Source organism: Mandrillus leucophaeus, unplaced genomic scaffold, assembly GCF_000951045.1.
Source record: "Mandrillus leucophaeus isolate KB7577 unplaced genomic scaffold, Mleu.le_1.0 Scaffold12, whole genome shotgun sequence".
In the NCBI taxonomy this organism is placed as follows: Eukaryota; Metazoa; Chordata; class Mammalia; order Primates; family Cercopithecidae; genus Mandrillus; species Mandrillus leucophaeus.
The window spans coordinates 7,916,517-7,933,869 of record NW_012100320.1 but is presented as its reverse complement, the minus strand read 5'-3'; the positions used below and the strand labels follow the sequence as shown (position 1 = coordinate 7,933,869).

The 17,353-nt window shown below is 34.3% G+C and overlaps 1 protein-coding gene across 1 annotated transcript in view; it reads right to left on the bottom strand.

Annotated features, from left to right (window-relative positions):
* The window catches only part of GLCE (glucuronic acid epimerase), a 122,005-nt gene that overhangs the window by 60,228 nt on the left and 44,424 nt on the right, over positions 1 to 17,353 (bottom strand). The window contains exon 2 of the mRNA XM_011968872.1: positions 7,472 to 7,562. The gene's annotated coding sequence lies outside the window, so the exon portion shown is untranslated. The remainder of the gene's footprint in view (positions 1 to 7,471; positions 7,563 to 17,353) is intronic.

Sequence of the window (17,353 nt, the reverse complement as noted above, 5' to 3'; positions counted from 1 at the left end):
AGGCGTGAGCCACTGAGCCCGGCCTGCTGTGTTCCTTCGAATAAATTTTGTTTGTAAAAATGTGTGTAATCACGCCTCCTTTGTAGGCTAATTGTGAAAATTAAATAAATTGTGAGGATTAAATTTGAGGATAAAATAAAATAATAAGGAAACAAAGTGCCTGAGTCAGAGTCGACCAAAGAACAGCTGTTCAAACGAAGTTAAATTCCATCCTTCTTCAATACCCCAATTTCAGAAGTGCTGATTTCAACAATGAAAGTGAAATTGATAATGTCAACTGTCATACATGCAAAACTGCTAGCAGGTGCCACTTTATTATGTTTCAGGTTCTAAAGCATACTCAATTGAATCACAAAGTTCACCTTATTAGTCTCCTATAAACAAGGAAGTAGGCTGCTATCAAGGCCTTATAGATAAAACCCACATTCTTTTTTTCTTTTTCTGCTTTTCAGGAGAAGGGAAAAAATAAATAAAAGATATATTTGTAATATATGTACATATAGTAATTTTTCTACTTTTACAAGGCTTGGAAAACAGTTTGTCTTATTTACATCTCATTTACATTTCTAGGAATAAGGATCAATAAAAAACAAACAAAAAATACATCTCATTTACAAATAGGGCCTGAGAAGGGACAACAATGTAAGATATATACAATGACTACAGCAGCCATTAATGTAAGTTATATATACATAAGTTACATCCAATGTAATTATATATACATAAGTTACATCCAATGTAAGTTATATATACATGTTTTATAAGTTTTATATTGGAAAGGGCAGACCTTTCTATAATGGCTTTGGTTTAAATCAAAGACTATCATCATCATCCTAATAACAATACTGGGTTTAGCCATTAGAAATATCAGTCATGTGATCACACTATTAAATAGGATATTTAAAGAGGTATGCTTACTCTAAAGCAGAAAAAGTCATCTTCCCATATGTAATAACTGTAATGACTTCTAATACTAAAGTTATTTTCAGAATCTGAATATGTAAATTAAACACTGTTTCGTTTGGCTTTCTCCTACTGAAAAAGGAAATAATTTCCTACCGAAATAGGGAACTCACTTAGCTAATTAGAATTATCAACAGAATCAATCATAATTACCCACATAATGTGACAGTAATGCTATCCTTTAAGGCATATACTATTTTCCAAATCTAGGCATATTATTTTATGTAATATAGTAAGTTCTTAAAAGGGCAAGAACTATACAACAGTTATACAGTATACAGTTTGCTGTATAACTCTCTATCTGTTATACAGCAAACAAACAGAAAGGCCTAATTAAATAATGTGGCATCCCTACACATATTCTAATGGTTTAGTTAAACATAGGTCTTTACAAAAAGAAATAGTAAATATCAGGCTTAAATAGGGTAGAAAACTACCACTGAAACTTGCTATGTCTTCATTCCATTCTGACAGAACTAAATATAAGTCCTAAGTATTTTAAGTTGCTAGTTTAAATGTTTATATAAAGTAGCCCAAGTTTAAAAACATTCATTTCTTATCTCTTTCACCTAATATTAACTGCTTAGTTGTAAGAACATACCAAAGTTTGTCCTTTTTGACAGATATCCCAAGAGAGTATCAGGTTTCTTTGTTCATTTGATACCCAAAGATGAAAAGATCTCACCAAAGACCCTAAAATTTATTTTTCTAAAGTAACATTTGTCAACCCAATGCCAATCTTCGGCACTAGCAGCATTTATTACACTTTGTCTTGTCTTACATGTTTTTTCAGTCACAGATGTAATCTTTGGATAGATTCCTATAATGCAATCTAGTTTTAGACAACAATAAAATTATTCAAATACTCAGCTATATAAAACTATACATACATTCCCTTGGAATAGGTACAGATAACCAAAACTCATTATGAAAATGTGTATTTTATTATAAAGCATAGCCAAATAGTCAGAGATAATGGCAGCTAATTTGATCAAAAAGATATTGGAAAGACTATCTACCTGGCTGATCACAAAAGAAGAAAATACAGAGAAATAAAAGAGACCAGCTACCTTTTCACAAACATATAAGGATGACATATGAAAAGGTGCTCAACATTATAAGTCATCAGAAAAACACAAGATGCTACTACACACATATTAGAACAGATAAAAGGCAAAAATATACTGCACAATATCAAGTGCTGACAAGGATGCAGAGCAGCAAAAATTCTTATATATTGGTGGCAGGAATGCAAAATTGTACATTCACTTGGAAACAGTTTAACAGTTTCTTATAAAGTTAACTATACACTTAAAATAAGGTCCATAATCCTGCTTCTAGGTATTCACTCAAGTGAAATGAAAACTTATGTACACACACACACACACACACACACACACACACACCCTTTATGTAAATGTAGTAGCTTTATTCACGATTGACTGAAACTGCAAACAACCTAGATGTCCCTCAATAGATAAATGAATAAGCAAATTGTGTACCTATAATAGAATACTACTCAGCAACAAAAAGGTACAAACTAAGGATTTATGCAACAAATGGATGAAACTTAAAATGTATTTTGCTAAAAAGAAGCCAGACCTAAGAGGCTACATATTATATGATTCCATGTATATGATATTCTGGAAAAGGCTAATAACTAAAGGGATAGAACACACATTAAGGGTTGCCAGGATTTGGGGCTGGGGAGAGAGGCTGACTACAAAGTGGCAGCACAAAAAAATTAGGCGGGGGCGGGTGGTCACAGAACTGCTGTTGGTAGGTATGTGACTCTATGCATTTTTCAAAATCCACAAAACTGTACAACACAAAGAATGAATTTTACTGTATATAAATTAAATGCAAACAACCAGGGTATCAGGGAAACCCAAGATGGAATGCGAACTGTGACAAAATGAATCTAACTGTGGTACAAATGAAATGGCACAGTAGACTGATGGGGATATACAGAAGAAAAGACCTGACAACTAACTTTGGAAAAAAGCATTTTGGCTGGATAATGTGAGAATAAAAATAAAAATAACTGTACACAAACACTGTATTCTATTTGGTAAATTTGTTTCTCACAGGAGTATGGGTTAGCAATTTGGCAACTACTATATATGTCTAATAAACACATAAATATAGTGTAGAGAATGAGAGTCAGGTTTCTCACTGTGGGAGAAAGAAATTACAAATAAGCAAAGGGGAAACACTAGAATAATCCCTGGAGTTGAAGTTATCAGTATGAATTAATATTTTAAGTGTGTACACAGCAAGTAAACACAGAAATAAATATAGATGTATGTATGTATGTGAGTTAGTATGTGAGTTAGTATGTATGTATGTATGTGAGTTAGTATATGTATTTGTCTGTTTTCACACTATTATAAAGAACTGCCCAAGACTGGGTAATTTATAAAGAAAAGAGGTTTAATTGACTCACAGTTCCACATGGCTGGGGAGGCCTCAGGAAACTTATAATCATGGCAGAAGGGAATGTCTTACATGGCAGCAAGCAAGAGAGCAAGTGTGTAAGGGACGAACTGTCAGACACTTATAAAACCATCAGATCTCATGAGCACTCACTATTATAAGATATGCATAGGGACACTGCCCCATGACCCAGTCACCTCCCACCAGGTCTCTCCCTTAACATGTGGGGATTATGCGGATTACAATTCAAGATGAGATTTGGGTGGGGACACAAAGCCTAACCATATCAGTATACATTTCCTAACTCTGACCCCTGAAAGGTCTAAAAGCAGTAACACCTCGGTAGCAATGAACATACCTAGCACCCAGATGCTGGTTTCTAAATACTATTATCCAACAAGTTGGACCTGGGTTCCTTGGAGAGGTAAGTGATTTCAGGGCTAGAGCAGGGAAAATACAAGATAAGCCTGAAGCATCTCATAAAGTCAGAAAGTAAGGAATTACTTAAAAAAAAAAAAAAAAAGAAAAGAAAAAGACAATGACACGTTGAAAAGTGCTCCCAGTGGCCGAAGCTGGAACAATTTGAGCAATAAAATAAATAACAACAGAATTTTGATTCTAATCCAGAGAATAAAATAAATATCTATGAGTTCACACTGATATAAGCAAATGATTAAGCAAATAAATGTGAGGAGGGACTACTCTGTATTACAGAAGAATTACAATTGATAAATGTAGAGGAAATACGGAGAATAGAAAATCACCACTAAAACACCACAGATGCTGCAGGCAAGATCCACCTATAAATGCTAAAATTAGTGGCCAAAAATTTAAGGAAAAACAAGATATTTGTCTCAAAGCATTTTCCCCTAAATATTTATTAATTAAGGGAAAAGTATTAACTTTTAAATAGAGAAATCTGGTAGACACCACCATAATCAAGTGATCAAGGCTAACATTACCAGTAATAGGACATTCTGACACCACATAGCCTCTGATATTATGTGCTGAAAAAGGCATATCACCTCTGTGGTATTCTGTCTCAAAATCTGTAACTTCAATCTAGTTATGAGGAAACATCAGGGAAACTCTAATTGAATGACATTCTACAAAATACCTGACCAGGAGTCTTTCAAAGTGTGAAAATCATGAGAGACATGGAAAGACTAAGGAACTGTCAGATTGGAGGAGACTAAGGAAATAATACAACTAACTGTAATATGGGATCCTGGAAAAAGAACATTAGTGGAAAACCTGGTGAAATTCTAATAAGGTCTGTAGTTTTAGTAAGTCATTATTGATTATTTAGTTTTGATCACTATACCATGGGTATGTAAGATGTTAACATGAGGGTAAGCTGAGTAATGAACACAAAAAACTCTCTATACTATATTATCATTGTAACTTACTTGTACATCTAAAATTATTTCAAAATAATTTTTTTTTCAAGAGCCTTAAAAAAGAGAAAAAGAGACTTTATTCCTCTCCTTCAAATGCAGTATACCTTTCTTGACAGCAAATTATGTGGATAAAATTGATTTTTTAAAAAACTTATTTGGTAGAAGATAAAATGGGTACAAAAACCAAATTATTCAAAAACATTATTTAACATTTTAAAGAAAACCCCATAGTGGTATATTAAAATAAGATTTTTAACATTGTCTCCTATGAGGATAAATCTTGGAGGTTTACTTCCAAACTAGTTTCTTTACTGCCCTGACAGTTATATGAAAATAATACCCATGTCCACATCGTTAGCAGTAAAAATACTCATCATAAAAATTCAACATTGCAAATAGCTACTGTAACTAACAGCTATGCGGTAATATGGATCAGGTTTTACGAAGTTAAAAAGCTGACATTCTCTTTCAGTCTGAATACCTTCAAAGACATGAACAGAGAAAATTCCAAACCAAGTCCATTCAGGCCCTTTCTTATTTAGCCACATATACTTTAAGAGATAAGCAGTATATTCAATTTAAAGAAAAAATTCTATGCCTGTCTTTAAAGTACACATATTTAATTTCAATGATACTATCAAATTGGCAATGACTCAGTATTTGATTTTTATAATGAAATCTTTTATGCTGAGTTAGAAAAATCTAAGTAATCTAAGATTATATGTAAGGGAAAATCAAAGTATAAACTTCCCATGAATTTATTTCCCCTTGTTTTACTTTTAAGTACCACAACTAGAATACAAATCAGGGAAATTAAAAAAAGATGTCTTAAGATATGATTTTAATAGATGCAAAAAGTGTCAGCATTACCTTCTTACATTATCCATCATTTAAAAGGAAGTTTTACTTATTCATAAGAAATTGATTATTTTATTCATAAGTCCTAGTTTACAAATCAGATACTCTCCACAGCTAAACACACACAATGCTAAGGTGGCCTCATTAACATATTAAAGCTATCAAGATTTCCATCCCTTCTGCAGCTTAATTTTATCACCTTTCATAATTCAAATGTATAAGCACTCAAATTCTAAATCCATACTGATTTAAATATAAAATGTGTGATGGCACAAAAAGATGCAAAGTATTTTCTTTCTGATAAGTTTCCAGATTCCTTCCTTTAAAAAGTAAATTTTAAAAGTTTTAAATTGGCTTTATAAAAATGCAAGCAAAGATACCTCACACAAGTCTATTAGGAAACCAAATATATTTCAGGTTAGGCAGGATATAAAAGAGGCTATTTTCAAATCAAATAATAGTTCTTTATGAGATGAAGATTTTAGAAGCTTACTTTATTTTGTTAAAATTACATGGAAAATAGCAAATATAATTTGTTTCTAATTTTGGTGCCCTGAACAGAGAAATTCCTTTATGATATTGGTTGGAAATTCTAATTTAATATGGCATGGTTTTAAAATATATGTTTCTTTTCTTCAGCCAAGAAATTCCTGAGGAGTGTAGCAAAGATTTTATAGACTTTCTAGGCTCCAATTTTATTTTCTCCTTCTATCTTATGTTTATTTAAACACTAATAATTTTAGGAATCACAAACAAGTGTAAGCGTTTCCATTTAAATATGAGAGAGAAACGTAACTCCAACTTTAGCCACTAAATGTAGTTTTATATTACCCATGTTTTCATTTAAGTTTATATAAGCTAAACCACTTGCATTACTGGAACAGATATTAAAAATACACAATCATCACTCTCAAAATATTATTTGTTCAGTTTAAATTTAGTAGTAGAGACAAATATAATTAAATACATTTGTGTGAATAGTTTTTAGAATGGGAACAAGCTTGACCTTTGTCATATAAACTTTTATTTTTGAAAATCTAAGCAAAATGAAGGCTTCTACTTAAAAAATAAGCACTTAGTATTTAACTGCTAACAACATTCAGTCTTATTTTAAAAATCAATTACTTCAGAAAAGTAGCACCTCCTCTAAGAAATAATACAGACCCTTCACTTCAAGAAATTAGAGTTCTTGTATCTGCACATATACTTATATGCATATTTAAATCTCTAATAAGTTTTCATACAACAAGTCTTACTGACAACTAAAATCAGTTAGCTACCATTTCATGTATCATAATTACATAGCATACTACCATTTCATGTATTATAATTACGTAGCATAATAAGATACCCTGCTTCAGTTTTCTAAGCCAAGGGTTGGCAAACTTTCCTAAAAGGACTAGATTTTAGGCTTCTGGGCCATACAGACACTGTTCCAACTAAAAACGCTGCCAATGTAGCGCTAAGATGGCCACACACAATATGTATTAAGTGGGTGTGGCTGTGTTCCAATAAAACTTTATTTACCAAAATAGGTAGGCCATAGTTTGCTGACTCCTGCTCTAGGCAAACAGATTTGATATCAGTATATAACACTTCCAGCGAATGTATAATCATGTTTCCCTTGAATCTAGTAGTTGTTACAAGGAACATTAGCTATATAAGTGGTAAAGAAACCATGAAAATATTTCCTGAGGTCAGAATCTCAGATAAGACTGGGAAATTTAAATGTGTTAATAAAATACACATTAAAATATAAGTCTAAAAATGCATACACAGTAAGGGTATGATTAAATTTTATCAAACAATCTTACCTTAGTCAAATGAAAGAATCTAAACTCTAGTACATCTCTGGTTTCAATTCAAAATGTATCTGAATCAAAATTTCAGTTTCTTGTCAAATTCCTAGAGAAACAAAAATTGAAAACCTTAAGTCAGCTTCCAGTTCCAGATAAGATAGGGTAATCACATGCCAGTAAGTTAATGTAGCTATAAGACTTGAACAGAATGCACGGAACAACTACTTTTCAATGTAACATTGAAAAGTAACAGTAGCAGGCAGATTAAGACAACCAGAATTTGATGTACCACTGAAGCAACCACAGGTTTACCATTTATTTCCCCCTCTGCTTTCATCCAGACTGAACATAATACAGCCCAAATGGAAAGCTTCAGGAGAATCCCTCTACCTCTGGCTCGAGGAGAGGGAAAGGGGTCTCCTAAGACTCACAAGAAAGTGTGCAATTCCCCCTTTTTTTTTCTCTCTTTACTCTCTCAAGCCCAGCCACCCATCACAGCTGTGGCAGCCGTGGCAATGGAGGTTATTATGAACTAAAACTCTGAGAGAGGTAATCTACCTCTCTGATCACAGCAGCTGTGGTCCCAAGAGGATGTGGTGAATCCCTTTTGCTTCTCTCTCTGTCCTCCTGCCACTTGGCCCTGAATATGGGCACAGTTGCAGAGAGTGAACATTAAAGAGGAATAAAGACCCACTTTGTGGTTAGAAAAGGGAAGCCACGCAGAATTAGAAATTACTGGAAGATCACAGACAAGGAACACGGGAGAGCAACACCTCAAAGTTGTTTTATGAACTCCTGGACTCACCCTCGAGTGGCATATGCATGCATCTGACCCAAACAAACATACACAGACTTTGCGAATTATGGAACAGACCACCCCTCAAGTTCCAGACTGGCAAAAGGTGGTACACAGGTGGGACAGAACCAAGTAATATGGCAAAAGCTTTCAAAATCAAACTAATGCTGTAACTACAACCCACAGAAATTTGCAGTGTGACTCTAACTGGGTTGACTGCCTACTAAAACAAATATATCAACATTCTGCATAGTATTTAAACAAGATCCAATGTCTCCTAACATAATAGTCAAACATCCAGGATATAATCCAAAATTACTAGGTATACAAGGAATCAAAAAAACTCAACCTGCACAGGAAAAATACCAACATCAAGAAAACAAAGATGTTGAAATTATCTGAGATATTAAAGATATTTAGAGCCATTATTATAGAATGCTTTAACAAGTGAGTGCAAACATTCTTGATACAAAGGGATAAACTCAGAAAAAAAAAAAAACAGAAGATAAAAGAAGAACCAAATGGAAATTTTAGAAGTGGACAAATACCAATAACCAAAATAAAAAACTCACTAAATGAGCTCAATAGCCAAATGAAGATGACAGAAGAAAAAGTCAGTGAACTTACTACAGATGAATAAAAATGATCCAATCTGAACAGAGACAAAGACTGGGGAAAAAAGGTCAACATTAATCACATTTCTGTACATTAACAATGAACAATCTGGAACCCTCAAATTTAAAAATAATGCAATTCAAAATAGGTCCATAAAAACCAAATAGTTGAGTACAAACCATTAGAACATGTACAAGAGCTATATGCTAACAACAACAAAATGCTGATGCATGCATCAGGAAAATCTGAGTAAGCAGAAAGATACCCAGTGTTCATAGATCAGAAAGCTCAACATCATAAAGATGTCAATTCTCCCCAAACTGGTCTAGAAATTTAATGCGACTCCAATCAAAATTCCAGGATTTTTTGTAGTTACAGACAAGCTGATTCTAAGATTATTACGGAAAGGCAAAAGAACTAGAGAAAACAAAACTATTTTTAAAAGAAATAAAGTTGAAGGAATTATACTACCTAATTTTAAGGCTTCAAGCTACTTACCAAGACAATGTGATATTGCTGAAGGAAGAGATCCATCAATCAATGGAAAAGAATAGTGTTCACAAATATATCCACACAAACAGGGTCAACTGATTTTTGTCAAAGGTTCAAAGGCATACAATGAGGAAAGGATTGTCTTTTCAACAAATGGTGTTGGAACAATTGTGTATCCACATGCAAAGAAAAAAATAAAATTTCACCTAAACCCTCATGTTATACAAAAATTAACTCAAAATAAACTTAAATGTAAAATATGAAACTGTAAAACTTGTACCCAAAAAATGACAAAGAAGAATAAAATCTTTGTTACCTGAAGTTAAGCAGAGTTCTTAGATATGACACCAAAAACATAATCCATAACATTAAAAGTTATAAATTGGACTTCACCAAAATTAAACATTTATGCTCTGGAAAGGTATCTTCAAGATAACATAAGAACAAGCTACTGACAGGGAGATAATACCTGCAAATCACTTATGGAGCAAAGGACCTCTGTCCAACAAATATATAGAACACTCAAAACTAAACAGTAAGAAAACAATGTAATTTAAACATAAGCAAAAGTACATGATTAGAATAGCTTAAAAAACAAAAACAAAACAAAACAAACCTGGTAATTCCAAATGCTGCTAAAGATACGAGCAATAGGAACTCTCATTCATTGCTGGTGGAAATAAAAAATGGCACAACCACTTGAAAGACAGTTTGGCAGCTTCTGATACAGCTAAGTATACACGTATCATATGACACAGCAATCAAACTCCTAGATACTTACTAAACTGAACTGAAAACTTGTATTCAGACAAAAACCTGCACACCAATATTTAATGGAGCTTTATTCATAACCACCAAAACCTGGAAGCAACTAAAATGTCCAGGTGAATGGATAAACAAACTGTGGTATTCCTATACAATAGAATACTATGCAGAAATGAAAAGGAACGAAGTATTTGATGCATGAAATAATATGAATAAACCTTAAATGTATTTTTCTAAATGAAAGAAGTCAGATCCAAAAACAATGTTATTATATGACTGCATTCAGATGACACAATGGAAAATGCAAAACTACAGGAGATTTTGGTTGTCAGGAGAGGAGCTGGGGTATGGAGTAGTGGCTGACTACAAAGGGGATGCATGGAAAAATTTTTTAGTGTGATGAGGTCGTTCTGTATGACACTGAGGTGGTGTATACATGACATTGTGCATTTGTCAAAACCCACAGAACTGCACATCACAAAGACTGAACTTTAATGTATGCAAATTTTAAAAAATCAACTAAGATGCTGGGGGAATTTTAAGATAGAATGCAGTCCACGACAAATGAATCTGACTGTATTATAAACAAATGGAATAATCCAGCTAAAGGGGGTAGGGTAAATTTATTTCTGTATTTATTTATTTATTCTGTATTTATATATTTATTTATTTCAGTACCCCTGTTAACAGGGGTACTGGTTAACAATTGTAAACTTGCTTTAATGAGATGGAACAAATAAGTAAACGGATGATCAAGGCCAGGTTTCTGTTAGAAAGGAAAGTTACAGAAGCAAAGTGGGGAAGCCTGGAATGAACCCTGTGGTACTGGATTAGTCACAGACATCAGTATGAACTTAATATATTTTATATATACAGCATAATATATAATACAAATAGATAGGTACAGAAACAATTATAGATGTACATAAACACATGATTAATATACGAATGTATTATTTCCTAGCTCTATTCTCTGAGAAGGCCTTGAAATGGTGATACCCCTGTATCAACAAGTATATCCAGTACCCAGAGAGACAAAGGATCTAAGTACAATTCTCCAATACAAGAAACCAGAGCTCCTAAGTGGAAATGGCTGATTCTAGGGGTAGGGCAGAGAAAATATATGATAAGCCTGGAGTATCTTGTAGTACCATAAATAAAGGAAGTATTCAAAAAAGAAAAGGATGGGACATGTCAAAGGAATACAGGGACCAACACTGGAACAATTTTAGCAACAAAATAACATAGTATTGAATTACAAGCCAATGTATAAAATAAGTATACATATTGATATAAATGACTGAATAAACAAATGGAAGAGAAAGGACAAAGGCTTACTTATAGAAGAAACCTTAATAACATATAGATATACCCTATCCATAAGATGAAACAATATCCCACCCTTTTGATTGTGGGCTGAAATTAGCAACTCATCTCTAAAGAATATAATACAAAAAGACAAAAATACCAACTTTACAGTGAGGAAATCTGATAAACAGTGCCTTAGCCAAGTAATGCTGTCATCATGCACTTTGATAAGATGTGAGGAAAAGGGCATTTCCCTCTGTGTATTCTTTCCTAAAACTCATCACCTCTGTCTAATCACAAGAAAAGCATCAGACAAACACAAATTGAGAGACACTGCAAAATATCTGACTGGTACTAGTACTCAGAACTATCAAGTTTATGAAAAACAAAGAAAGGTAGAGAAACTGTCATAGACTACAGGAGATTTAGGGAGAGATGACAAATGTACCATGTAATCCTGGAATAGATTTGAGAAGAGGAGACCAGTGGAAAAACTGGCAAAATCTCAGTTTGGAATCTGGAGTTTGGTTAGTAGCAAGGTACCAACGTTGGTTTCTTGATTTTGAAAAATGCACTTGGTTTTGTAAATTGTTATTATTATGGCAAGCTGTGTGAGGAATATAAAGGAACTCTTTGTATTATCTTTGTAACTCTTCTATACATCTACACTTCTTCCAAAATAAAAAGGTTGTTTTTAATGGTCAAAAGACCTGAATAGATCCTTCACCAAAGAGAATATAACAAAACATACGACAAAATGTGCAACATCACTAGCTATCAGGAAAGTGAAAATGAAATTCATTATCAGGTACTGCTACAAATCTATTAGAATGGCTAAAATGAAAAAGACTGACCATACCAAGTGCTGACAACTGTGCAGAACAACTAGAACACTCATACATTACTGAGGGAAATACAAACTGGTATAGCCATTTTAGAAAGCAGTTTGCCAATTTCTTGACAATGAACACCTACAATATGACCCACCAATCCCATACCTATATATTTTTACCCAACAGAAATGAAAACTCATTCGCACGAAATCCTATACACAAATGTTTACAGAAGCTCTATTTAAAATAGTTAAAAACTGGAACAACTCAAATGTCCTCCAATTAATAAACTTATAAACAAACTGTGGTACATCTATACAACTGAATACTACTCAGTAATAAAAAGGAATAAAATATCAATACACAGAACAACTTATATGAATCTTATAAGGCATTATGCTGAGTAAATGGATATGTAACAGTCTTAAATGGCTTCATGCTCTATTATTCCACTTCATGACCATTTTTGGAAAGACAAAAAGTAAAATGGCAGAGTTACCAGGTATTGAGGGGTAGGGAGGAAATACAACTACACAGGGATAACACCAGGTAGTTTTTGAGCTAAGGAAACTCTTCTGGATATTGACTGTGATGGTGGTTAGATAAATCTATACACATGTTGAAATATATCAACTATACACAGAAAAAGTTTTACTGCATGTTCATTTAAAAAAATAAAATTTATGATACTTAACAGACTTTTAAATTATAAAGGCCTTTTCAGGATTATTTAGTTTGGATCTTATAGTCTGCAAAAATCCTCTTGTTTATTCTGCCTACTTTTAAGACAGAGCAAGTGACAAATAGCTCAGTCCTGACATGTAAATCACTAGAGGGATCAATGGTCTAAATGTCAGTTCCCTTAAGCAATGTATCATCTGCAAAGGAGTCTAATCTGCTCATCACCACTATCCCACCTAATTGAAAAGTAAATTCTGACATCTGCTTAGTGGTATCATAAAAGAACTTTCATTAAAGATTAAAAAAAAATACTGATTTACAGTCAGTAGAGAATTCCACATTATTGGTCAGGGAGAGGAATGTGATTAATTCTACTTCCACTGCATAATAAGCATTCTGAAAATAAAAAGTAAAACAGACCAGGCAAGGTGGCTCATGCTTGTAATCCCAGGACTTTGGGAGGCCAAGGTGGGTGGATCACCTGAGGTCAGGAGTTTGAGACCAGCCTGGCCAACATGGTGAAACCCTGTCTCTACCAAAAATACAAAAAATCTAGCTGGGTGTGGTGGCACGCGCCTGTAATCCCAGCTACTCAGGAGGCTGAGTCACAAGAATCACTTAAGCCCGGGAGACAGAGGTTGCAGTGAGCCGAGATCATACCACTGCACTCCAGCCTGGGTGACAGAGTGAGATTCCATCCCAAAAAAAAAAAAAAAAAAAGTAAAACAATCATTTGTTTCTACCTTTTTTATCGGGGAGAAAATAATCGCTTTATTTGAATAAGTAGGATGAGGAATGCAAGCTGGAAAACACAGTATTTCAGAAGTAATTCTACTCTTCTGCAAGAATTTCTTTATCGTACTTCAACTAATACAGTACACTACAAGCTTACAGTGAATTATTACTATACTATACATGCATGTGGTCACAAAACATTAAAATCTACATAGTACAGGAATTTAAATTTTTAAAAACTAAGTATAAAGGTACTACCTCTTCTGAACATTTTTATCATGTTATTTAATCTATCTGGTTCCTACATGTACTTTAGGTATTATTTTTAAAAGTCATATTTAGTCAACTATTTCCAATTAACCTAAACTCGATTATTTGTTTTTAAGGATACTGTTGTTCTCAGTTGTGCTACTAAATTCAGCGACACCTTCAGATTATTATATTTAAAAGAACATGAGTTTTTTTTAAAAAACCGATCAGCAATTGCACTAATTTCAAATGAAAAACAAAAAGCCTCTATAAGGAACAGTTTTTGCCTTAAGGCCTTTTGTTCTCATAATATTACATCCAATTATAAGTTAAATGATCTGCTTCAAGAATTTAGGTTATTTTCCCCAGGAATACATTTGGAAAAACTGATGACATTACCTGGTACCACATCCTTTCTAACTGAAACCATGTGCGTGCAGTAGCTATAATTCACTAAGGTCAGTTTAGTTTTGACACCCATTAAAACCCACTGAATGGAGTACCTATTGCAGATCTGTATGCTTACTGCTCCATGTAATCTTCTCACTCGATGTTCAACTTACTAAACGAAGGCTGTTTTATTAATAATAATCAAAATCTGACTTCCAAAGATGCACTGCACCTGTCAAAAGTTTCAATAGGTCAGTAAATTTCCTGCCTCTTCTCTCTCTAGCATTGCACGTGTTTAAGTCACTACTATATTTAATGTCCATCGACACAGGAGTTTTTTCCCCTTTTTCAAATAATCAAGAAAACTTCAGTTAATTAGTATTACACTATTTACAGTTAAACTTCCAGCTCTCTTCAAGTTGCCAATAAGAATTTTTACATATGAACTAAACCCAACATGATGCTTTACCTTACTAGCCACTGAAATGCTAAGTTCACAGAAATCAACATTACCTAGTAACATTTTAAAGATTATAGTACATTAAACCACCTGTCTCTATAAAAGTAGCTACTACTTTCCTTCACCCAAATTAATATCATCCAAACTTAAATATAACAATAGCCATCTCTACACTTAAGCAAATCAAATGAACTTTCCACTCATTCCAAAAGTTCTTTCAGAAATGAAGTTTTATATAAAATATATTTAGGCTATTTGTTTAGAAACATAAAAGGTCAGAATAAGAAATTATCCATAAATAATGTTAAATTGTCAAAGAATCAAGAAGGGATTTGGGATGGAGAACTTGGTATGTACTGAAATTAAGAAGGCCTCATGTGACATTTACACTCTGTAGCCCAAACCTGTGTTGCAAGTATATTTAGCCACTTGCTAATAGTTCTGATAAAAAGTTCTATGATGGCGAAGTTTGAAATAAATGCCTGTGTAGTCTATAAATCTCATATACCTATGCTTACTCCAATCCACCATTACTAAAGTTCCCTATTGCTACACTGGGAAACTACATGATACAGAATTGTAACCACGACTATCACTAAGAAAACTACGAATAACTGTCTTTAGAAGGCATTTAACAATTGGTAAGAATACTGCAGTTTTTCCATGAAGAGTAGACCCACACTCAGAACACAGTGGGAGAACTGTATATGAGGAAGATAGAAGCTCTAAGAGCAGTGAACAATAGTAAATCTCTTCCATTATTTTAAAAGTCTATCTATCTCACAAAAGCCATACTGAGAAATTTATTTTCATTTGCTTCTGAGTTGGCAGTTCTTCACTATAGGTGAATACTGGTTTAAAGCAACTGCTGATTTTTTTTTTTTTTTAATTGGGAAGTACTCTCTGACTGTTGAATCTAGGAGGTGAAAGCAAGGCTGGGAAGCATGGTTCATGCCTGTAATCCCATCATTTTAGGAGGCCAAAGTGAAAGGATAGTTTGAGTCCGGAAGCTCAAGACCAGCCTGGGCAATATAGTGAGACTCCATCTCTACAGAAGATTTAAAAATTAGCCAGATGTGGTACAGTGTGCCTGTAGTCCCAGCTAGTTGGGAGGCTGAAGTAGGAAGACTGAGCCAAGGAGGTCAAGGCTACAGTGAGCCTGTGCTCATACCAATGCACTCCAGCCTGGGTGACAGAGCCAGACACTTTCTCAAAAATAATAGTAATAATAATAATAGGAGGAGGAGGAGGAAAAAGCAAAACATAGCTGCCTTTAGCACTTTAGAGTCTTTAGCAAGAAAAGCAAAATGGAGTGCATGGTCACTCTTAAGGCCTTTTTAAAAATTCCTCAGTGGGTATCTGATTAAATCTTAAATTGTCCTCTAAGTCTGGATTTTTGAACTCAAAATTCCTCACTGCTTTTGAAGCAGAAAATAGAAAAAAAGAGAGATAAATGAGGTTCCTAACTCAATGCAAAGAAAAAACAAAGTAAGCCTTTGTTAGCAGTATCTGTTAAGCATCTAGTATGTAAAACACTATTGTAGTGATGGGATGAGGAAAGGGCCAAAACAAAGAACACTAGTACTGGCTTTCAAAGAGCTTACATAAATAAGCAATACATGAAGAATTATTTATAAAGCAATGCTATATGTTTTGCTTGTTTTTATAAGTACACTGCTAGACACGCAATGGCAGATACTATATCTGTCTTGTTTACCACAATAGCCCCAGTGCCTACTACAATGACTAGACATAGCAAGCACTAAAAAAATTTTTGTTGTATAAATGAAGACTTTCAACAGCTATGTCAATACTGACACTTGGCTTCCTTGACTCCAGTGATCTAGCTCTCTCTGACAGGCAGAACAATGGCCCTCCAAAGATACCTGTGCCCTTAAGCACTGGAACCTAAGTTACCTTACATGGCAAAAGGGACTTGCAGTTGTAATTAAGGATAAGGAACTTGAGATGGGAGAGATTACCCTGTGTTATGCAGGTAGGCCCAATCTCATCACATGAGGCTTTTAAAGTAGAAGAGGAAGACAGAAGGTGGATTAGAGAGTTTAAATCAAAGGAGAAGGAGATATTGGAAGTTTGAGGGACTTGATCTTTGTTACTGGCTTTGAAGATGACCGAGGGCCACATGCCAGGGAATGAGGGTGGAATGTAGGTGCTAGAAAGGGCTCTGATCAAGACAAATGCTACAACCACAAGGATCCCAGTGCTACAACCACAAGGAAGTGAATTCTACCAAAACCCCGAATAAGAAAGGAAACTGATCTTGCCCTACAGCCTCCAGAAAGGAACACAGCCATGCTGAAATTTTTATTTTAACCCATTGAGACCTGGATTGGCTTACTGATTCACAGAACTGTAAGATTAAAAAATTTTCTGTTGGCCGGGCGCGGTGGCTCAAGCCTGTAATCCCAGCACTTTGGGAGGCCAAGACGGCGGATCACGAGGTCAGGAGATCCAGACCATCCTGGCTAACATGGTGAAACCCCGTCTTTACTAAAAAAATACAAAAAACTAGCCGGGCGAGGTGGCGGGCGCCTGTAGTCCCAGCTACTCGG